The 21,144-nt window shown below is 38.6% G+C and overlaps 3 long non-coding RNA genes across 4 annotated transcripts; 2 read left to right on the plus strand and 1 right to left on the minus strand.

The window, feature by feature from the left end:
- Window positions 1-1,278: 1,278 nt before the first annotated feature.
- LOC146484265 (uncharacterized) lies at window positions 1,279-2,734 on the plus strand. Its single transcript, XR_014863620.1, has 3 exons — window positions 1,279-1,431; window positions 1,895-1,961; window positions 2,465-2,734. It is a non-coding gene; the product is annotated as an uncharacterized LOC146484265 (long non-coding RNA).
- Window positions 2,735-5,686: 2,952 nt separating this feature from the next.
- LOC146484266 (uncharacterized) lies at window positions 5,687-11,450 on the plus strand. Of its 2 annotated transcripts, none has more exons than XR_014863622.1 (3): window positions 5,687-5,947; window positions 6,411-6,477; window positions 11,254-11,450. It is a non-coding gene; the product is annotated as an uncharacterized LOC146484266 (long non-coding RNA). The 2 variants fall into 2 exon arrangements; XR_014863621.1 differs by lacking the exon at window positions 11,254-11,450 and adding an exon at window positions 6,981-7,248 and having other exon boundaries at window positions 5,709-5,947.
- An 8,274-nt stretch (window positions 11,451-19,724) lies between these two features.
- On the minus strand, window positions 19,725-21,144 carry LOC146484267 (uncharacterized). The gene is made up of 3 exons (XR_014863623.1): window positions 21,030-21,144; window positions 20,490-20,556; window positions 19,725-19,987 (listed from the first exon to the last, which is right to left on the minus strand). It is a non-coding gene; the product is annotated as an uncharacterized LOC146484267 (long non-coding RNA).

Here is a 21,144-nt window from a genome sequence, read left to right on the forward strand (position 1 = left end):
CCACGCTATTGCCATTGGTCACAATCTCACAACCAATAGCAAGCCAGAATTTTCGATCCTGACTACAAGTATTTAAACAGCATGTAGAACATCTGCCACAGAATGCTCATAGCTTCTACCGCACTTAAAGAATTCAACATAGTAGCAACTGACGAGGAACGCTTTAGTTCCGAAACTGCAGTCTTGCTTAAGAAAAACTTGCCTGACCATCGCCTTAAATGCTACAGAATTTACTTACGGCCGAAGGACTAGAAGCAGCCCCTGGCCAGAGCACGTAAGCACAGGAGGAAAATACTAAGCTCCCGCAACACAAACCTCACAGTTACAGAGCTTAGCGGAGCGACAACGAAACACACAGCCGTAACTTAAGAGGCCTTTAGCCCTCAATTTAACGCATTGCATAGCTTTCAAAGAAGCTACAATGCTTAAGAACGGATCAAGGGACAAATAACCGTGATAAGAAGCACAGCATCTTGCAACAAAAGCAAATAGCCGGGCCCGGCAATCTGACAAAAGCTGCAAGATAATGCATAGTTATTTACACGGTTCAAATCCTATCCTTAGAACGATAAAAAAAGAGGCTATACTGTCACCAGACGCACTGAAATGAGCCATACCAAGCCTAAACTAAATGCCACAAACTGCATAAGAACGACAGTCGCTAAACGGAAACGTAACAAAAAGAGGCCAAATGACCTTTGAGATCAATTACCACACATGCGACAGTTAAACACATGGCTTTGTTCAGTGTCTATCGCGCAAATCCTCCAAATCATATATGGCATTTAATAAGAAGAAAATCCAGCGCCAAAAGAAAATTTTACCGGGAGCACCGCTCTTTTCATAGAGAAAAGGGTGTTTCTTTGGAAGACATAACCCGTAAGGGCAAACCTCTTTCACAACAACGTACCACCCGGCGCTGCCTAATCTCAAAAACATCTTAATGAGCAAATGGCATTTAATTCAGAACCAACCTTTGCTAAGAGATATATACAAAGAGCCTCCCCTTATCTCATACAGAAAAGGAAAATCCTTAGCGGATATACTTGTTAGAGCAAAACTCTGAGGTCACGTTCGGTTCCACGTTATCACGAGCTTATGAGCCGTGTTTGGCCTGTCAACACCTCTTTCGAATCCCGATAAAATACTGCTGCTCTTGTTTTAAACATTACCTAAACCACCCCCACTCCAGGGTTCGATGATTGCCTCATGTGACAAACTTCTCATAATCACGATGAAGCTGGATTGAATTGGATTGGTTAACTTTATTTCACGGGGTTTATTTGTGATCACTTTCTTTGCTATAAAAGTTATAACTTCCAAAGAACGAGCATCGATTTCTCTGGGCCTGCTTCAAAGTAATATTCAGCTTTCAAAAAACCAGGACAGACGTTTCACCGCATATCTTCGAGAATGTCCACTACTGACAAGGTACATATAACAATTTGTGTTTTCAAAAGAGTTTCTAATTAAAGGGTCACTGTCACGGTCATTTTGCTGTATTTTGATCAAAACTGCTCAAGACTTTTTTTCTAAAATGAAATTGCTGTTAGAGTGCCAGGAAGAAAATATTAATGGATTTCAACGGAGAAGGACAAACTATGATCAGGTTTTTAGCGACTTCTCTATAATACACAAGATGAACTTGAAAAATTTGGCCAATTTTTTTAAGTTGCAATCCATTTCCATCCTAGCCACGAGCAGCCAAACATAATTATTACTCGTTTCGTTGCTCAAAAAGTAGGTTTGTTATTAACAAAACTGAACCATTATTTTGCCGATTCCATCGATTACAAATACTTTTTTTGGCTGTTCAAAGTGACACAAAAAATAGGTGACACTGCCCCTTTAAGTTCTCCTAATGTTCAATGCTATTCGATATGTGTTGCCGCAGATTGTGCTCCGGGATGAAAACTCGCTGCAAACGGTGGAGGAGCATTCCAAAACAACCGACTTCAAAGGTAAATAAAATAGTTATCAGAAGAAGAGCCGAAAAACTGCGTACTTTACTTTTAATTTAAAGGCTCAGTCATTTCCAAGCCGCATGACCAATCCCACGGGCATTCTTTGGATGTTTGTCATAATGGGGGTATTTCCCCTTTGAAGTCTACAAGTGCCCCAATTACCCCAGGTGAAGGGTTGGTGGGGGGTGGGGGGAGGGGCATCTCATTAATAATTGACTGAGCCGATAAGAGGATACACGAGTTTCATTTGGGCGCACAGTAACGATATCAAATCGGTATGACATGTTTTTTGTGGATGACAAGGGCAACATTTTCCCAAGAAGAAGGATGAATGTTAAGCATCGAAAAACTAATCCACTAGTTTAACTAATCCATTTACCATTAAGTATAATATTCGTTTGATTTTCTTGAGTGGTTTTATCTGACTGATGACTTATCAAAATAGTGGCGAAATCACTCGTCTCATTCACTTTCCCTGTACATGTTTTTGTTCTCATCAGATGCGCTGCCACAGTCATCCAAAGTGCCAGCAATGTTGCCTGTTGCATTTTTGATGTTGGAAAGTATCGAAGAAGTTCCATATCCATATAACAACCTCGCTTGTGGTGGTTGTTTGTGTTGAACCACAATTTGAAACTTATAAATTTTCGCTGCCGTAGAAGAATTGGTTGATAGTCAATTAACACAAGTTTTATTTAAAAAATCCCAGGCATGTAATCAGATCTCTTCAATAATTGATGAAATAAAGAACTAAAAAAAAAATGAAATTATTACTGTATTTGTGTGATTTGTATGGCGGATCTGAGCTATATATGTGCTGATGTTATGGATATTACAAAATGTGCAAAGAAATGCGCACAAGCTTTGATCGGTCGAATAGAGTTCATATATTCGTATTTGCATACAGTCCCGCTTGATTGTGGGAAATTCACGGGCTCATTAAGAACTGGTTTAACATACACTGCAAGCCCGTAAACTGGTTTTTGTCTGGGTAGGATCGTTTTCTTTTCAGCTTTTTAATTTTTTTAGCTTCTTCAATGATGTACACTGATTACCGTATTTATTCGATTAACGGCTGGGTGCTTATTCTATTTTGGTCCCATAAGGGTGAGCGCTTATTCTCGCGAGGGTGGTGGGCGCTTATTATTTTCCCAACATTTTCAGTAAGCGAGAACATTTTAAGAGAACAACAAAACAAGGGATAACAAGTTTATTTCGCTTCAACAAGACAAAAACTCAGTGCAAAAGCTAACACCAACAGGCCGAAAACAATATAAAAGGGATATTGACTACCGTTTTTTAAAACCAATTTTGCAACACACGTGACGTTCCTCTTACATCACGCTGGGGTAGTACAGAGATGGCTCAAATGCTACACACTTTACAACACAACAAATAGACAACATTGCTAGAATTACAATTAGGTTTAGTTTTAGTTTACTCGAAACTGTCCCCTATGGTAAGATGCACACAGACCTGACATCGTCTACCTCCACATTTAACAGTTCCCGGTGGTTTGCACCCTTGAGAACGTAAAGGTTTAAGTTTCGCGTGTACAAGATGTCTCCTAGACTTTTGGGTCTCCCGTGACAATAAAAAGTTGAACATTTTGACATTTTGACACATTTTGGAAAAAATAGGCGGCATGAGGTGTTTAAGAAAATGATTACAGGCTCCTCTTCTTTATCTGTTTTTCTCTCCCCCAGTCGCCCTCGTTTTCGTCCCCTCGCCCTGTCCTTCGCGCATCTCTCTAGGAGCATTGAACAGGCTAACAGTGCGCGCTCTAGAAATCGCATGCGACAGTATTAAGCAAAAGTTGTACCGTCTAAATCGGCCTTAACTCGCCCTTAATATCTCCGAGAAATATGTAACGTTGACAGAAACAAAACAATTCCAGAAAAAAAGATAAATAAAAATAAGACATCTGAAACTGGTAACTATAATTTTACAAATTCGTTTTACTGGCCAAAAGTATCCAGGCTTTGTACACGTCTCTTGAAATCAGAAAAAGTACTGTTCCTTAACTTTTCAGGAAGAGCATTCCATTGCTTGGCGGAAAACACATGAAAAGGAGCATAGCCCATAGGTAGTAGTTCTACACTTGCTAAGGGACAATACCTTTCTATTACGCAAATCTTAGCTTGTACAGCTTGAATTGAAGTAAACATATTTCACATATAGGTGGGATACTGACTGAAAAATAAGCCCTTGTAAAATAATACAAAAATAATTGCAATGTGCTTATTATATAGCAGTCATTTCAACCTTGCTAAGCAATTCAAGGTCCTGTATTCAAAAGTGTAATTATTAACTCTTTCACCGCTAAAGGCGACTAATCTCGCCGTTTTAGAGGCTACCACTTTCAAGATTGACCATGTTCTCAAATCCAGCAATCTGGTTATTATGGTCTACTAATAGCGTCAATTAGTAAGTGTTTTAGGCTTTAAGAGCCAATAAACTGAGTTTCTCCTCCAAAATACATGTATCATTACATTCACCTGTTCCATTCATGAGTTGGTGCACAACTAGCGCTTTGATTACACGATTAAACTTCTATTAGATATGGAGCTTTCGTGTGTGGAATGCTGGCAACAAAATCTCTGTTGAATGTTTCATTCCAAACAGAAGAGTAAGTGAAAATACCCTATCACTCCAGGCTATATTTCAGGCTTTCTGTTAGCGGTTTTTTTTCTTTGTTTCTGCGGAGGTGTATAAAAATCATGGAACACCCGTTTTACACCGAATTCAGGACAGGACAAATTATATGTTAATCATAAGTAAAAATAACCAGCTCAAACTACAACAGCGAACTGAAGCAAATCGTCTTCTTATATCAGGAGAAAATAAAAATTGATGGGTATCATTGTGAGACAATTGCGTAACGAAAGAAGTGTGTCAATTCATGTTTTTTTGTAACATTTTTCCAACAAGACAATGACTTATTTCTACGCTTCGTAACTAGTAATAAGTCCCAAGAACCAAATAAAGCAAACTAAATGCGTTGTGAATATTTTTCATCGCTGACAATCGTACCATTTAACAACTTTTAATATCGATCACGCGATAGGATTTATGCAAGTCCAAAGGCTACATTTTCAAAGTCGATCACGCGATTTAACATGTTGCTACATGTACAGGTTGTTAAACGGATTAGAGCTAGGGGTTCAATTCCGTTCATCAGCTGCATTTTCAACGTCGATCACGCATTTCAGCCTTCGAAAACTGCGGCTAATATACTCAACTAACATCGCATCTTACAAACACCAACTGACTGCCTCAGAATGTCTAGTGTTGTTGAATGGCTTAATCAGGGATTGAACATTGCCACTGTGAATTATATATAATGCGTCTCGCAGTACTGTAAAGAGTTCATCAGTGTGAAAATAACTCGTTCAGAGTTTTAGACTTTTCAAAAACACATTAATAATTCATAAGCCCATTGACCTATCAAATGGTCGATAAAACATCATGTGCAGTGGTTTTAAAACCTGATAAAACCTCCTCCTTATTAATGTACGGTGTTTATTGTTTTTCTCGTATGCTAATTTCCAACGTTCACAAAAGCATCATTGTTATGAACTCTCTTGACACACGCTTTTCTAGGAATGTTTTGAGGCCGTTCAAAACACTCCCAACACGTGTTTTATCTGGTCTAAAACCACTCGCCTGCGTCTCGTGGTTTTAAATCCCGATAAAATACTGCTGCTCTTGTTTTAAACATTACCTAAACCACCCCCACTCCAGGGTTCAATGATTGCCTCATGTGACAAACTTCTCATAATCACGATGAAGCTGGATTGAATTGGATTGGTTAACTTTATTTCACGGGGTTTATTTGTGATCACTTTCTTTGCTATAAAAGTTATAACTTCCAAAGAACGAGCATCGATTTTTCTGGGCCTGCTTCAAAGTAATATTCAGCTTTCAAACAACCAGGACAGACGTTTCACCGCATATCTTCGAGAATGTCCGCAACTGACAAGGTACATATAACAATTTGTGTTTTCAAAAGAGTTTCTAATTAAAGGGTCACTGTCACGGTCATTTTACTGTATTTTGATCAAAACTGCTCAAGACTTTTTTTCTAAAATGAAATTGCTGTTAGAGTGCCAGGAAGAAAATATTAACGGATTTCAACGGAGAAAGACAAACTATGATCAGGTTTTTAGCGACTTCTCTATAATACACAAGATAAACTTGGAAAAATTGGCCAATTTTTTTAAGTTGCAATCCATTTCCATCCTAGCCACGAGCAGCCAAACATAATTATTACTCGTTTCGTTGCTCAAAAAGAAGGTTTGTTATTAACAAAACTGAACCATTATTTTGCCGATTCCATCGATTACAAATACGTTTTCTGGCTGTTCAAAGTGACACAAAAAATAGGTGACACTGCCCCTTTAAGTTCTCCTAATGTTCAATGCTATTCGATATGTGTTGCCGCAGATTGTGCTCCGGGATGAAAACTCGCTGCAAACGGTGGAGGAGCATTCCAAAACAACCGACTTCAAAGGTAAATACAATAGTTATCAGAAGAAGAGCCGAAAAACTGCGTACTTTACTTTTAATTTAAAGGCTCAGTCATTTCCAAGCCGCATGACCAATCCCACGGGCATTCTTTGGATGTTTGTCATAATGGGGGTATTTCCCCTTTGAAGTCTACAAGTGCCCCAATTACCCCAGGTGAAGGGTTGGTGGGGGGTGGGGGGAGGGGCATCTCATTAATAATTGACTGAGCCGATAAGAGGATACACGAGTTTCATTTGGGCGCACAGTAACGATATCAAATCGGTATGACATGTTTTTTGTGGATGACAAGGGCAACATTTTCCCAAGAAGAAGGATGAATGTTAAGCATCGAAAAACTAATCCACTAGTTTAACTAATCCATTTAACATTAAGTATAATATTCGTTTGATTTTCTTGAGTGGTTTTATCTGACTGATGACTTATCAAAATAGTGGCGAAATCACTCGTCTCATTCACTTTCCCTGTACATGTTTTTGTTCTCATCAGATGCGCTGCCACAGTCATCCAAAGTGCCAGCAATGTTGCCTGTTGCATTTTTGATGTTGGAAAGTATCGAAGAAGTTCCATATCCATATAACAACCTCGCTTGTGGTGGTTGTTTGTGTTGAACCACAATTTGAAACTTATAAATTTTCGCTGCCGTAGAAGAATTGGTTGATAGTCAATTAACACAAGTTTTATTTAAAAAATCCCAGGCATGTAATCAGATCTCTTCAATAATTGATGAAATAAAGAACTAAAAAAAATGAACTTATTACTGTATTTGTGTGATTTGTATGGGGGATCTGAGCTATATATGTGCTGATGTTATGGATATTACAAAATGTGCAAAGAAATGCGCACAAGCTTTGATCGGTCGAATAGAGTTCATATATTCGTATTTGCATACAGTCCCGCTTGATTGTGGGAAATTCACGGGCTCATTAAGAACTGGTTTAACATACACTGCAAGCCCGTAAACTGGTTTTTGTCTGGGTAAGATCGTTTTCTTTTCAGCTTTTTAATTTTTTTAGCTTCTTCAATGATGTACACTGATTACCGTATTTATTCGATTAACCGCTGGGTGCTTATTCTATTTTGGTCCCATAAGGGTGAGCGCTTATTCTCGCGAGGGAGGTGGGCGCTTATTATTTTCGCAACATTTTCAGTAAGCGAGAACATTTTAAGAGAACAACAAAACAAGGGATAACAAGTTTATTTCGCTTCAACAAGACAAAAACTCAGTGCAAAAGCTAACACCAACAGGCCGAAAACAATATAAAAGGGATATTGACTACCGTTTTTTAAAACCAATTTTGCAACACACGTGACGTTCCTCTTACATCACGCTGGGGTAGTACAGAGATGGCTCAAATGCTACACACTTTACAACACAACAAATAGACAACATTGCTAGAATTACAATTAGTTTTAGTTTTAGTTGACTCGAAACTGTCCCCTATGGTAAGATGCACACAGACCTGACATCGTCTACCTCCACATTTAACAGTTCCCGGTGGTTTGCACCCTTGAGAACGTAAAGGTTTAAGTTTCGCGTGTACAAGATGTCTCCTAGACTTTTGGGTCTCCCGTGACAATAAAAAGTTTGACATTTTGACATTTTGACACATTTTGGAAAAAATAGGCGGCATGAGGTGTTTAAGAAAATGATTACAGGCTCCTCTTCTTTATCTGTTTTACTCTTCCCCAGTCGCCCTCGTTTTCGTCCCCTCGCCCTGTTCTTCCCGCATCTCTCTAGGAGCATTGAACAGGCTAGCAGTGCGCGCTCTAGAAATCGCATGCGACAGTATTAAGCAAAAGTTGTACCGTCTAAATCGGCCTTAACTCGCCCTTAATATCTCCGAGAAATATGTAACGTTGACAGAAACAAAACAATTCCAGAAAAAAAGATAAATAAAAATAAGACATCTGAAACTGGTAACTATAATTTTACAAATTCGTTTTACTGGCCAAAAGTATCCAGGCTTTGTACACGTCTCTTGAAATCAGAAAAAGTACTGTTCCTTAACTTTTCAGGAAGAGCATTCCATTGCTTGGCAGAAAACACATGAAAAGGAGCATAGCCCATAGGTAGTAGTTCTACACTTGCTAAGGGACAATACGTTTCTACTACGCAAATCTTAGCTTGTACAGCTTGAATTGAAGTAAACATATTTCACATATAGGTGGGATACTGACTGAAAAATAAGCCCTTGTAAAATAATACAAAAATAATTGCAATGTGCTTATTATACAGCAGTCATTTCAACCTTGCTAAGCAATTAAAGGTCCTGTATTCAAAAGTGTAATTATTAACTCTTTCACCGCTAAAGGCGACTAATCTCGCCGTTTTAGAGGCTACCACTTTCAAGATTGACCATGTTCTCAAATCCAGCAATCTGGTTATTATGGTCTACTAATAGCGTCAATTAGTAAGTGTTTTAGGCTTTAAGAGCCAATAAACTGAGTTTCTTCTCCGTTTGCTGTTTCATATCAACATTTTTTTTCAAGCAAAACCAAAAATGCCCGTTTTCTGCGGCATCGAGGAAAGCTGAAAAACACACATCTTTGCTTCCAATTTTTTAATTCAAAATCTCATTTTAAAACCAAAATTCCTTCATGACAGCAAACTTTAATCTCATGACTAAGCATTTATCTCCAATTTTGCCTCTCACGCGTACAGCTGTTCGAACATCACTGAGCCATTTGATTCGAGCCACTTTTCAAAGCCCGTGATTTCTTCTTTGCCGTCCGAGTTGCATTCTGGGTAATTTTGATACAACGAAGAATTGAAAGTGGAAGTCCCGCCATCTTAATTCTGTAGTTTTTTTATTAAGTGTTAAGCCACCCGGTCCTACTAGCAAAATATCGCACACATCGTTTTCTTTGCAAGTCAAATCTCGCCCAAATTGTCTTGGTAGGTCCGAGAATCCAGCCACAGAACGGCCAGAGAGACAACTTCACTCGTGAGCCACCATGACTCGATACGAACACTTTTGGCGTCCCAGTCTCTATGAAATCATCTCTCACCTCTGGATTCTTTCAGAGGATTGCCTCTACTCTCCATTCCAGCTTTATGATGCCAGCCTGGGAGCTTCTGCAGTGGAAAATGGCCCGAAAGTACACTTATAAACCGACTACTTTCCGATTAGAATGTGTTTGTGCTCGCGAGCAAAACAACAACGGTTCCAATAGGTGACGTCACAAAAAAACTTGAGTCCTCGTTATTGCAGAGCAGCGAACATTTCAAAGGAGATCTTCATATAGGACAACTAAATCCGTTTTGGTCATCTACATTGAGATAACTGTCCAGAGAGTTCAAGAAATTTGGCAGTGAAAGAGTTAAGGCAACCAAAGTCTTTCACGTGTATTTAGTTTTATTCGGCAAGGAATAAGCAAATAACAAAGTTTAGACAAAATCCAAAATACATGTATCATTACATTCACCTGTTCCATTCATGAGTTGGAGCACAACTAGCGCTTTGATTACACGAGTAAACTTCTATTAGATATGGAGCTTTCGTGTGTGGAATGCTGGCAACAAAATCTCTGTTGAATGTTTCATTCCAAACAGAAGAGTAAGTGAAAATACCCTATCACTCCAGGCTATATTTCAGGCTTTCTGTTAGCGGTTTTTTTTTTCTTTGTTTCTGCGGAGGTGTATAAAAATCATGGAACACCCGTTTTACACCGAATTCAGGACAGGACAAATTATCTGTTAATTGTAAGTAAAAATAACCAGCTCAAACTACAACAGCGAACTGAAGCAAATCGTCTTCTTATATCAGAAGAAAATAAAAATTGATGGGTATCATTGTGAGACAATTGCGTAACGAAAGAAGTGTGTCAATTCATGTTTTTTTGTAACATTTTTCCAACTAGACAATGACCTTTTTCTACGCTTCGTAACTAGTAATAAGTCCCAAGAACCAAATAAAGCAAACTAGATGCGTTGTGAATATTTTTCATCGCTGACAATCGTACCATTTAACAATTTTTAATATCGATCACGCGATTGGATTTATGCAAGTCCAAAGGCTACATATTTAAAGTCGATCACGCGATCTAACATGTTGCTAGGGGTTAATTCCGTTCAACAACGTGCAAGTCCAAAGGCTAGTACATTTTTAATTTTTTCCTAAAGGAAGGATTTTCTGTACTGCTTGCTATGAAATGTCATAGTTTTTTTCCATTCATTACTCCAGCATCTGTTATTAACTGAATCTGAATAGAGCTAGGGGTTCAATTCCGTTCAATGTTCAACTTGCAAGTCCAAAGGCTACATTGGTAATGTCGACCCCGCGATTTAACATGTTGCTACATCTACAGGTTGTGAAACGGATTAGAGCTAAGGGTTCAATTCCGTTGATCAACGTGCAAGTCTGAAGACCATATTTCCAACGTCGATCGCGCATTTCCCGGCGCCTTCGAAAACTGCGAGAAACATACTCAACTAACATCGCATCTTACAAACACCAACTGACTGCCTGAGAATATCTAGTGCTGTTGAATGGTTTAATCAGGGATTGAACACTGCCACTGAAAATTATATATGTCTCGTGTCACAGTACTGTAAAGAGTTCATCAGTGTGAAAATAACTAGTTCAGAGTTTAGACCTTCCAAACCACATTAATAATTCATAAGTCCATTGACCTATCAAATGGTCGATAAAACATACGGAATAATACGTTTTTGGCTTTTTAAAGTGACACAAAAAATAGGTTACACTACCCTTTTTAGTTCATTCACTTTCCCTGTACATGTTTTTGTTCTCATCAGATCCGCTGCCAAAGTCATCCAAAGTGCCAGCAATGTTGCCTGTTGCATTTTTGATGTTGGAAAGTATCGAAGAAGTTCCATATCCATATAACAACCTCGCTTGTGGTGTTTGTTTGTGTTGAACCACAATTTGAAAACTATAAATTTTCGCTGCCGTAGAAGAATTGGTTGATAGTCAATTTACACAATCGTCTAGTTTTATTGGAACAGGCATGTAATCAGATACTGACACGTACGCATATTAAGTCATAGGGTCTCTGCAATAATTGATGAAATAAAGAACTAAAAAAGTTGAAATTATCACTTTACTGGTGTGATTTACATGAGGGATTTGAGCTATATATATATATGCTGATGTTTTATCGATATTACAAAATGTGCAAGGAAATGCGTACAAGCTTCGATCGGTCGAATAGAGTTCCTATATTCGTATTTGCTTACAATCCCGCTTGATTGTGCAAAATTCATGGGTTCATTTTTTACTGGTTCAACATACACTGTAGGCCCGTAAACTGGTTTTTGTCTGGGTAGGACCGTTTTCTTTTTAAACGGACCAAACCTGCCGTAGTTTAAAATGTTCACTAATTCTTTATCTTTGTCAATGTTAATTATACACTGATTACCGTATTTTATTCGATTAACCACTGGGCGCTTATTTAATTTTGGGCCCATATATCTGAGCTGATTTTCCTAGCCTGCAGAAACGACTGCTACGCAGGCTATGATCTTCCAAAAGGTGGCCACAGAAATTGGGCACATTTTGAGACTTTCTAGGCTGAAGGAACATGCTAGTCATTAAAAAGCTTTCAGTTACGGTTCATCAGAAGAAAGTAAGGTCAGAAAATACTATGCAAGAGAAAAGAGAGGCTTTTCTTTGGAATTAGACATGACATTGACATCTGAGTGAAATGAAACATGACCTGTGATCCGACTAAACAAGTGTGACATTTGGCAATTATTAACGGCTCCAACGCAGCTTAAATCTCATCCAAAACCCGGTCTGTTAGCGCTCGCCTTGCTTTCTACAACACAATCGGCTTACTCGGAGCAAGACAGCGTTTTACAGTCAATCCAGGTCACGCGTAAACAGTAATTCCAAGAATGAAATGAACATTCGAATTTCTCTTTGTAATGTCCGACGTGTGAATGAAATGTTGGACATCTCTCTGGAAATCGTTCCGAAAAAGACGCATTAACTGAAAAAAAGATTCAAAATACGTGGGAAACAATTGTTATTCTTGAAATATTCAATTTTGCAATGTAAAGAAAAATTCATAGCTTTATACTGTCAATAAGCTAGGGAAATTTATACGGGAACTCTGAAATCTTGAAAACTGACATGTAAATTTCGAAACTCCGTTCAAATTTCAAAAATATCGTTCACGCGTGACCTGGGTTGACTGTAAATTGTTTTTCTGTCTTCATTCTAGATTCAGGAGGCAATGCGAATCACGCCAAACGAACTTCTGGAAATTATTTGACACTCGAGACCGGAAATCCTACCCAAAATCGCACTTCTCGACTTATCGATCACTAGCCTAACAACGCTGAGTATGACTATCTGTCGTGGGTCGTGGGTAGAGGTCGTGGGTCGTGGGTGACGGTCGTGGGTAAATGTCGTGGGTAAAAAAATATTTAAAAAAAATAAAATAAAAATATAAGTACAGTTGTCAGATTACTCATTTCTATGAAATATTTCAATTACCTGCTAATCCCCTTCCCCACCCCCACAGTCAGTTAAAAGGCGGATCCACAGAACCGAAACGCCCATCGGGGCCGGGAGCGATAAGAGGCGGCTGTATTCGCAGGCTAGACCTACCCCCGCCAAGTACACACCTAATCCCCATCCTCCCTCACCCCACGCCAATTGTCCCAATTCAACAGAATAAACGGACACCAGAAAGAACCTTTTTTATAAGAACGTCGAGGCTGAGATTAAACCAAAATTTTAAGAATGTATTAAGAACATTCCTCAGACTGAGAGTCGATTAAGAACATTTTTATTTTGCTAGTATGTATACTGTATAAAATCAAGGTAACAAATGTAAATTAACCAAAATACCTGAGGGAATGTTTTGTATAACATTAACAATGGTGACACACATCTCGGTTTGTCATAATCAGCAGTTCTTGATACCATATATCAGCAGGCAATGCACTTTTGATAGGTTTCCTGGTCGCGTCCAGTGACTACTAAAATACATGTAGTCATGTTATTAAGAACATCTTAAGAACGTGTTCAGCCTCAAATCGCAAGAAAATATAAGAACGTTCAGCCTCAGCTCCAAAATAAGACGTTCTTATAAAAAGAAAAAAAAAACAGAGTGTACTTCACAAAATCAGGATTGCCGTACTGCCCCTCCCCTTCCCCACGGCGGTGTCAAAAAAATCCGTGCTGATCTTGCGAATAAAAATCTAGTACTATTTCCAGTCCAGTCAGTATAAAATGAAGACTGCATTTTAAAAGGCGTATGTATGACACTAGCAAGTAATAAGTTGAAAAATTCAAAATATATCTTGTATTTGACGAATAGACGGTTTTGGTCTCTGTCTGCAATTTATACCTAGTCTGCATTTTATACCCAGTCTGCAGTCTGCATTTTATACTGACCGATCGAGAAATCGGAAACAATCAACGTGAACACGACTACAGCTGTATTTCGCATTTTGCGGCATTCAAAACTAACCTAGCACTTTTAAATTCACGAAAGTCAACGAGTGCACTTTAAAATACTTTAGGTTTGCGAATTCATATGATGCGATCTTCAAGACAGATCTTGCAATGCATCATAAATAAAAAACGAAAATCTGCAAATACAGGCGCCTATCATCGCTCGAGGCAGGAGGGACGTCCGCCGCAATCCCAGCGCAGTTTATCAAATAATATTAAATTTTCCAAAAGCTCCCTACCTTTTTTGTTTTTGTGCAACGCTACAGTTTTAATCGAATAGCTTTTAAAACTCACGCTTTTTGAAGAGAAAATCCTTGCCATTTCTTGCTCGTGTTATTGCCATATTACTTTAAGTCCCGGATTTTGAGAAAAAAATTTGAACGGGGAACAACATACAGCGGTTTTCAGCAAGAAAATAAACGAAGTCTTTGGCCGAGGGAAAAATTTCCCATAATTTCACGCTTCCCGACTAGAAATCATCCCTAAGACTTACTTTCTACGGCTAAAGACTGTCACCTCCTCAAGCAAAGCTCACAATATGCAACCCGCCTTCGCCGTCTCTGCCCGAATAACTGAAAATTACCCGCTTAGCCACAGGCAGCCCAAGCGGCGTCACTGGATCATGCATGGAGAGCGTGTAATAATTAATTAGATAGATAGATAGTTTATTTATCAAAAACCTTGCAGCCACAGGCTGAATTACGTTTGATTTACAATAAAATATATACTACAATAAAATACATGGCTAAGAAGAACTAATGTAAAAGGACAAAAATATATAACTAAAAGAAAACAATATTACATAGCGGAACGATGACCTTTGAGTGCAAGCGGTATTGGGTTACAGGCAGCCGTTGAGAATTTAAGACCCATTTAAAGGCGTTATTTATAAGACTTTGTATGGGATATAAAATACTGTCGATTATGAAGCTTAAAAAACGCTAAATTTAATTTTCATTCAATAAAATGAATAAAATGGACTCACCTCTGGTGTATTTTTTTTGTGTTTTGGGGCTTATTTTACCGTTTCGGGCATATTTCTTTGAAATACTCCGTCTTATGAAGGGAATGACAGTGATTTCATCCAGGTGTAGTCAATCGATAGAAATCGATATCGGAAATCAATCAATACCATCGATATCAATCGATATCAATCACCGATTGATATCGATATATCGATTGATATCTTTAATCGATAACAACCGAACTCACAGAAAAAACTTATTATCGATTGTTATCGATTGAGATAATGAATAATAATCGATAGTAATCGACAGTAATCGATAACAATCACCAATCCCAAGGAGTCCTTGGAGAAGTATTCGTTTCAAAGATGGCGTTACTATTTAGTAAACAATACGAGACCTGCGTTCAAATGGTAAAACATTTTATTATTTCAGCAGGTAGTTCTTGGTTTGGGGTTTTAAAATATTTTAACTTAGCCATTCATCCCAGCGCTGTCGATTGTATCTTGCATCTCCTTTATGGCGTTCTCGCGTAGATGAAAGTCCAACTCGATCCTATATATGCACGGACCGCATTGTAGCCCTCCCGAACGCTTCCATCTTTTGGCATAAGGCTTGTTTATTTTGCTTCATATTTCTGGCGTTGCTATAGCGAGACAAGAGGGTTGCACACCGCTACTTTGGTCGCAACTTCCTCTTCTTCTTTGAACCGCGCTGAAGCTTAACATTGGTAATTATAACATAGCGCGCGTGCATCCTAATCTAACCTATTGGCGTCATCATGGTACATTTCTCAACATACGCACGGCCGTGCGTCCATCCGATGACGTGTGCAAGTCAGATGGGGGAAGCATGCGCGCGCTGTGTTATTAAAAAAAACTTTTATAGAGAGACAGCACCATAAAAAATGTATATTTATAAGAGCTTGAAGCTTAATGAAACGTTAAGATTAAACCTATATGAGAAACCATTTTGTACAGAGAATTTTGTAATTAATCTGGAACAAAACCTGTTTTCCAGGAATAATTTACTTTATTTTCACTATGTTATAAAAGAATTGGTTCATGCTTTTAGCTGTGCGTATATCGAGTTATGGATGCACTTGGAAAGTTAATGGAGAGCACTCAAGAAGCTAAAGTTGCTCTCGGCTACGCCTCGAGTAACTCTTACGCTTCTCTCGTGCTCTCGAAACTTCCCGCGTGCATTCATGACTCGATATACGCACGCCAAGCATGAACCAATTCTTAAATTCTGTTATTGCTCTTGTTCTTTTAGTATCAGTTTGTTGATTTTTGCATTGCATATCCACGATTGAATGACTCAATAAAACCATAGAAAATATATCGTGTCACAGAAAATTTGAAGAAATGACACTGTAGGAACTAAACAAGTATCTCCAAAAGTTTTATTTGTCTGCAAGGCTGAGTGAGACAGAACTTTCTACAATAAGAAATCACAAGATTTTAAAATTTCATACCATTTGTCGGTAATCTTGACCCAGATCTCCCACGGTCAGGCGGAGGGGAGATCTCACATTTCGACATTCCCGAACCAACTGAGATCAGGGTACGAGATTAATTTGTCGGTATATTGTGAGAAATAAAATAAGTTTTTGGTCAACTAGTTGTTCACCTTGTGTGGTATATACTAAACAATTAATATTATTCACCTCAGTGTCAGTGAAATTGATGGATATTTATGTCCATCACTATTCACCTCCACTTCGGTGAATAATTGTTAACTATTTCATTCCAGATCACCTTTTCAATGAAGAGAATACTGCACTAGATCATGTCACTCAAAGAGAGGATGTACAATTTTGTATACAAGATATACAAGTACACTGGATAGAGAGCAGGGCAGATATCTCTTTCCTAGTTACGCTTTTTTAGCTTTGCATAAGACTAGTTCCACAATGTTGGCCTGCATTGTATCTAATGTTATAAATTTATACTTGCCTTGCAAATAGAATGGTGTAATTCACCCAAATGTGGGGCTTGACCCAATTTGGCCCATTGCTTAATAATAATAATAATAATAATAATAATAATAATAATAATAATAATAATAATAATAATATTAATAATAATATGAACCAAGGAGAGAGAAAACCAGGGCTGAAAGGGGTGGGAAACAGAAGAGAAGGGGTGGCAACTGGGAGAGAAGTGGGTGGAAACTGGGAGAGAATGGGTGGATACTGGGAAGGAAGGGGGTGGAACTGGGAGAGGAGGGGTGGGAACTAAGGGGGAAGAAGTGGGAACTGGGAGAGAAGGGGTGGGAACTAAGAGGGAAGGGTGGGAACCGGTAGGGAAGGGGTGGGTACTGGGAGGGAAGGGCTAAGGGGGTAGGAACTGGGAGAGAAGGGGGTGGATACGGGGAGAGAAGGGGTGGGAACTAAGAGGGAAGGGGGTTAGAACTGGTAGAGAAAGGGGTGGGAGCTGTGAGAGAAGGGGTGGGAACTGGGAGTGAAGGGGTGGGAACTAAGAGGGAAGAGGTAGGACCTGGGAGAGAAGGGGTGGGAACTGGGAGGGAAGGGGTGGGAACTAAGAGGGAAGGGGGTAAGAACTGGTAGAGAAGGGGGTACGAACTGGTAGAGAAGGGGAGGCAACTGGGAGAGAAGGGGTGGGAACTGGGAGGGAAGGGGTGGGAACTAAGAGGGAAGGGAACTGGGAGAGAAGGGGGTGGGAAGGATATGATAGGATAGGATAACTTTATCTATACACGGTTCCACAATTGAGCTCCACTGTATGAGAAACTTTTCTTCAAATAATCAATGCGCGGTTGTGGAGGAGTTAGTTGAAAATCTTGTGGAGTGGGTGGTGTTTTGGAAAGCATTTGTCGACGATGTGCAGGAACTTTCTTCCAAGGTTAGTTTTGATGTTTGAATTGAAAGGTGGATTGTACCATGTGATGTTTCTTGTTCTTTTTCTTTTGTTTTTCCGGGCCTGTTCTTGCGGTGGGTTGTATGTTAGCTTGTAGTTATATCCACTTTCTGTGAGAGCTTTCTGGTAAGGGGCAATGGATTCGTCAAATATTTCTTTGCTGGATGAGATGGCAGTTAACCTTTTGTTAATATTGAGGGGTATGATTTTTAGCACTGCTGGGGGGTGATTGCTCTGATCTGTTGATGGACGCTGTTCTTGCGGTGTATATCTATATCGACGCTAGAAGAGATCGTAGGCTTACGCACCACGCAGTCAAATATGGCCCGAGTATAAGCTGATAACAGTTTCTTGTTTTTTTCTTTTACTTCGTGGGCGATCATTCTTACATTTTTAAACCGTGGGAACACTCATTTTTCATTGGCGGGAATTAATGACTTAATTAGGTTTTTTCTCTGGTGTCACGTATCAAGAAATATAAAATTTGCATTTTGACAAGGACGTCACTTCATTCCAACTAAACATTCAACTTTTTCGTTAGCAGTAAATGTTTAGTTTCTGTATTGTAGTTTCCGATTCCGGATTCCGGCTTTTAGTGCTGCCGAGTATAAAGTCCCAAGCACCAACTAAATAAAGCAAAATAAATGCTTTGTGAATATTTTTCATTGCTGACAATTTTATCATTTTAAAACAATTTTCACTATCGATGACGCGATTCGATTCATCCAAGTCCAAAGCCTACATTTTCAAATTCGATCACGCGATTTACCAAGTTGCTACATGTATATGCACGTTGTTGAACGGAATAGAGCTAGGGGCTCAATTCCGTTCAACAACGTGCAAGTCAAAAGACTACTACATTTTACACAGACTTCTACTTTTTCCTAGAAGAAGGAAGAACGTTAAGCATCCAAAAACTAATCCATTTAAGCCTTTACCGTTAAGTAGATTGATTTTCTTGAGTGTTTTTATAACAAACACCATTTCTTTTGTTCAGTAGTTTAGTTTGCTTTATTCGGTTCTTGGGACTTATTACTAGTTACGAAGCGTAGAAATAAGTTATTGTCTACTTGGAAAAATATTACAAAAAAACATGAATTGACACACTTCTTTCGTTACGCAATTGTCTCACAATGATACCGATCAATTTTTATTTTCTCCTAATATAAGAAGACGATTTGCTTCAGTTCGCTGTTGTAGTTTGAGCTGGTTATTTTTACTTATGATTAACAGATAATTTGTCCTGTCCTGAATTCGGTGTAAAACTCAGTTTATTGGCTGTTAAAGCCTAAAATACTTACTAATTGACGCTATTAGTACACCATAATAACCAGATTGCTGGATTTGAGAACATGGTCAATCTTGAAAGTGGTAGCCTCTAAACCGGCGAGATTAGTCGCCTTTAGCGGTGAAAGGGTTAATAATTACACTTTTGAATACAGGACCTTGAATTGCTTAGCAAGGTTGAAATGACTTTGCTGTATAATAAGCACATTGCAATTATTTTTGTATTATTTTACAAGGGCTTATTTTTCAGTCAGTATCCCACCTATATGTGAAATATGTTTACTTCAATTCAAGCTGTACAAGCTAAGATTTGCGTAATAGAAACGTATTCTCCCTTAGCAAGTGTAGAACTACTACCTATGGGCTATGCTCCTTTTCATGTGTTTTCAACCAAGCAATGGAATGCTCTTCCTGAAAAGTTAAGGAACAGTACTTTTTCTGATTTCAAGAAACGTGTACAAAGCCAGGATACTTTTGCCCAGTAAAACGAATTTGTAAAATAATAGTTACCAGTTTTAGATGTCTTATTTATGCAAATACGAATATATGAACCCTATTCGACCGATCAAAGCTTGTGCGCATTTCTTTGCACATTTTGTAATATCCATAACATCAGCACATATATAGCTCAGATCCCCCATACAAATCACACAAATACAGTAATAATTTCATTTTTTTTAGTTCTTTATTTCATCAATTATTGAAGAGATCTGATTACATGCCTGAGATTTTTTAAATAAAACTTGTGTTAATTGACTATCAACCAATTCTTCTACGGCAGTGAATTTATAAGTTTCAAATTGTGGTTCAACACAAAAGACCACAACAAGCGAGGTTGTTATATGTATATGGAACTTCTTCGATACTTTCCAACATCAAAAATGCAACAGGCAACATTGCTGGCACTTTGGATGACTTTGGCAGCGCATCTGATGAGAACAACAACATGTACAGGGAAAGTGAATGAGACGAGTGATTTCGCCACCATTTTGATAAGTCAACAGTCAGATAAAACCACTCAAGAAAATCAAACGAATATTATACTTAACGGTAAATGGATTAGTTAAACTAATGGCTTAGTTTTTCGATGCTTAACATTCATCCTTCTTCTTAGGAAAATGTTGCCCTTGTCATCCACAAAAAACATGTCATACCGATTTGATATCGTTACTGTGCGCCCAAATGAAACTCGTGTATCCTCTTATCGGCTCAGTCAATTATTAATGAGATGCCCCTCCCCCCACCCCCCACCAACCCTAACCTGGGGTAATTGGGGCACTTGTAGACTTCAAAGGGGAAATACCCCCATTATGACAAACGTCCAAAGAATGCCCGTGGGATTGGTCATGCGGCTTGGAAATGACTGAGCCTTTAAATTAAAAGTAAAGTACGCAGTTTCTCGGCTCTTCTTCTGATAACTAATTTATTTACCTTTAAAGTCGGTTGTTTTGGAATGCTCCTCCACCGTTTGCAGCGAGTTTTCATCCCGGAGCACAATCTGCGGCAACACATATCGAATAGCATTGGACATTAGGAGAACTTAAAGGGGCAGTGTCACCTATTTTTTGTGTCACTTTGAACAGCCAAAAAACGTATTTGTAATCGATGGAATCGGCAAAATAATGGTTCAGTTTTGTTAATAACAAACCTACTTTTTGAGCAACGAAACGAGTAATAATTATGTTTGGCTAATCGTGGCTAGGATGGAAATTGATTGCAACTTAAAAAAATTGGCCAATTTTTCCAAGTTCATCTTGTGTATTATAGAGAAGTCGCTAAAAACCTGATCATAGTTTGTCTTTCTTCGTTGAAATCCGTTAATATTTTCTTCCTGGCACTCTAAGAGCAATTTCATTTTAGAAAAAAAGTCTTGAGCAGCCCTGCGCAGTTTTGATCAAAATACAGCAAAATGACCGTGACAGTGACCCTTTAATTAGAAACTCTTTTGAAAACACAAATTGTTATATGTACCTTGTCAGTTGCGGACATTCTCGAAGATATGCGGTGAAACGTCTGTCCTGGTTTTTTGGAAGCTGAATATTACTTTGAAGCAGGCCCAGAAAAATCGATGCTCGTTCTTTGGAAG

Source organism: Pavona decussata, unplaced genomic scaffold (genome assembly GCF_977016875.1).
Source record: "Pavona decussata unplaced genomic scaffold, jaPavDecu1.1 SCAFFOLD_34, whole genome shotgun sequence".
NCBI lineage: Eukaryota > Metazoa > Cnidaria > Anthozoa > Scleractinia > Agariciidae > Pavona > Pavona decussata.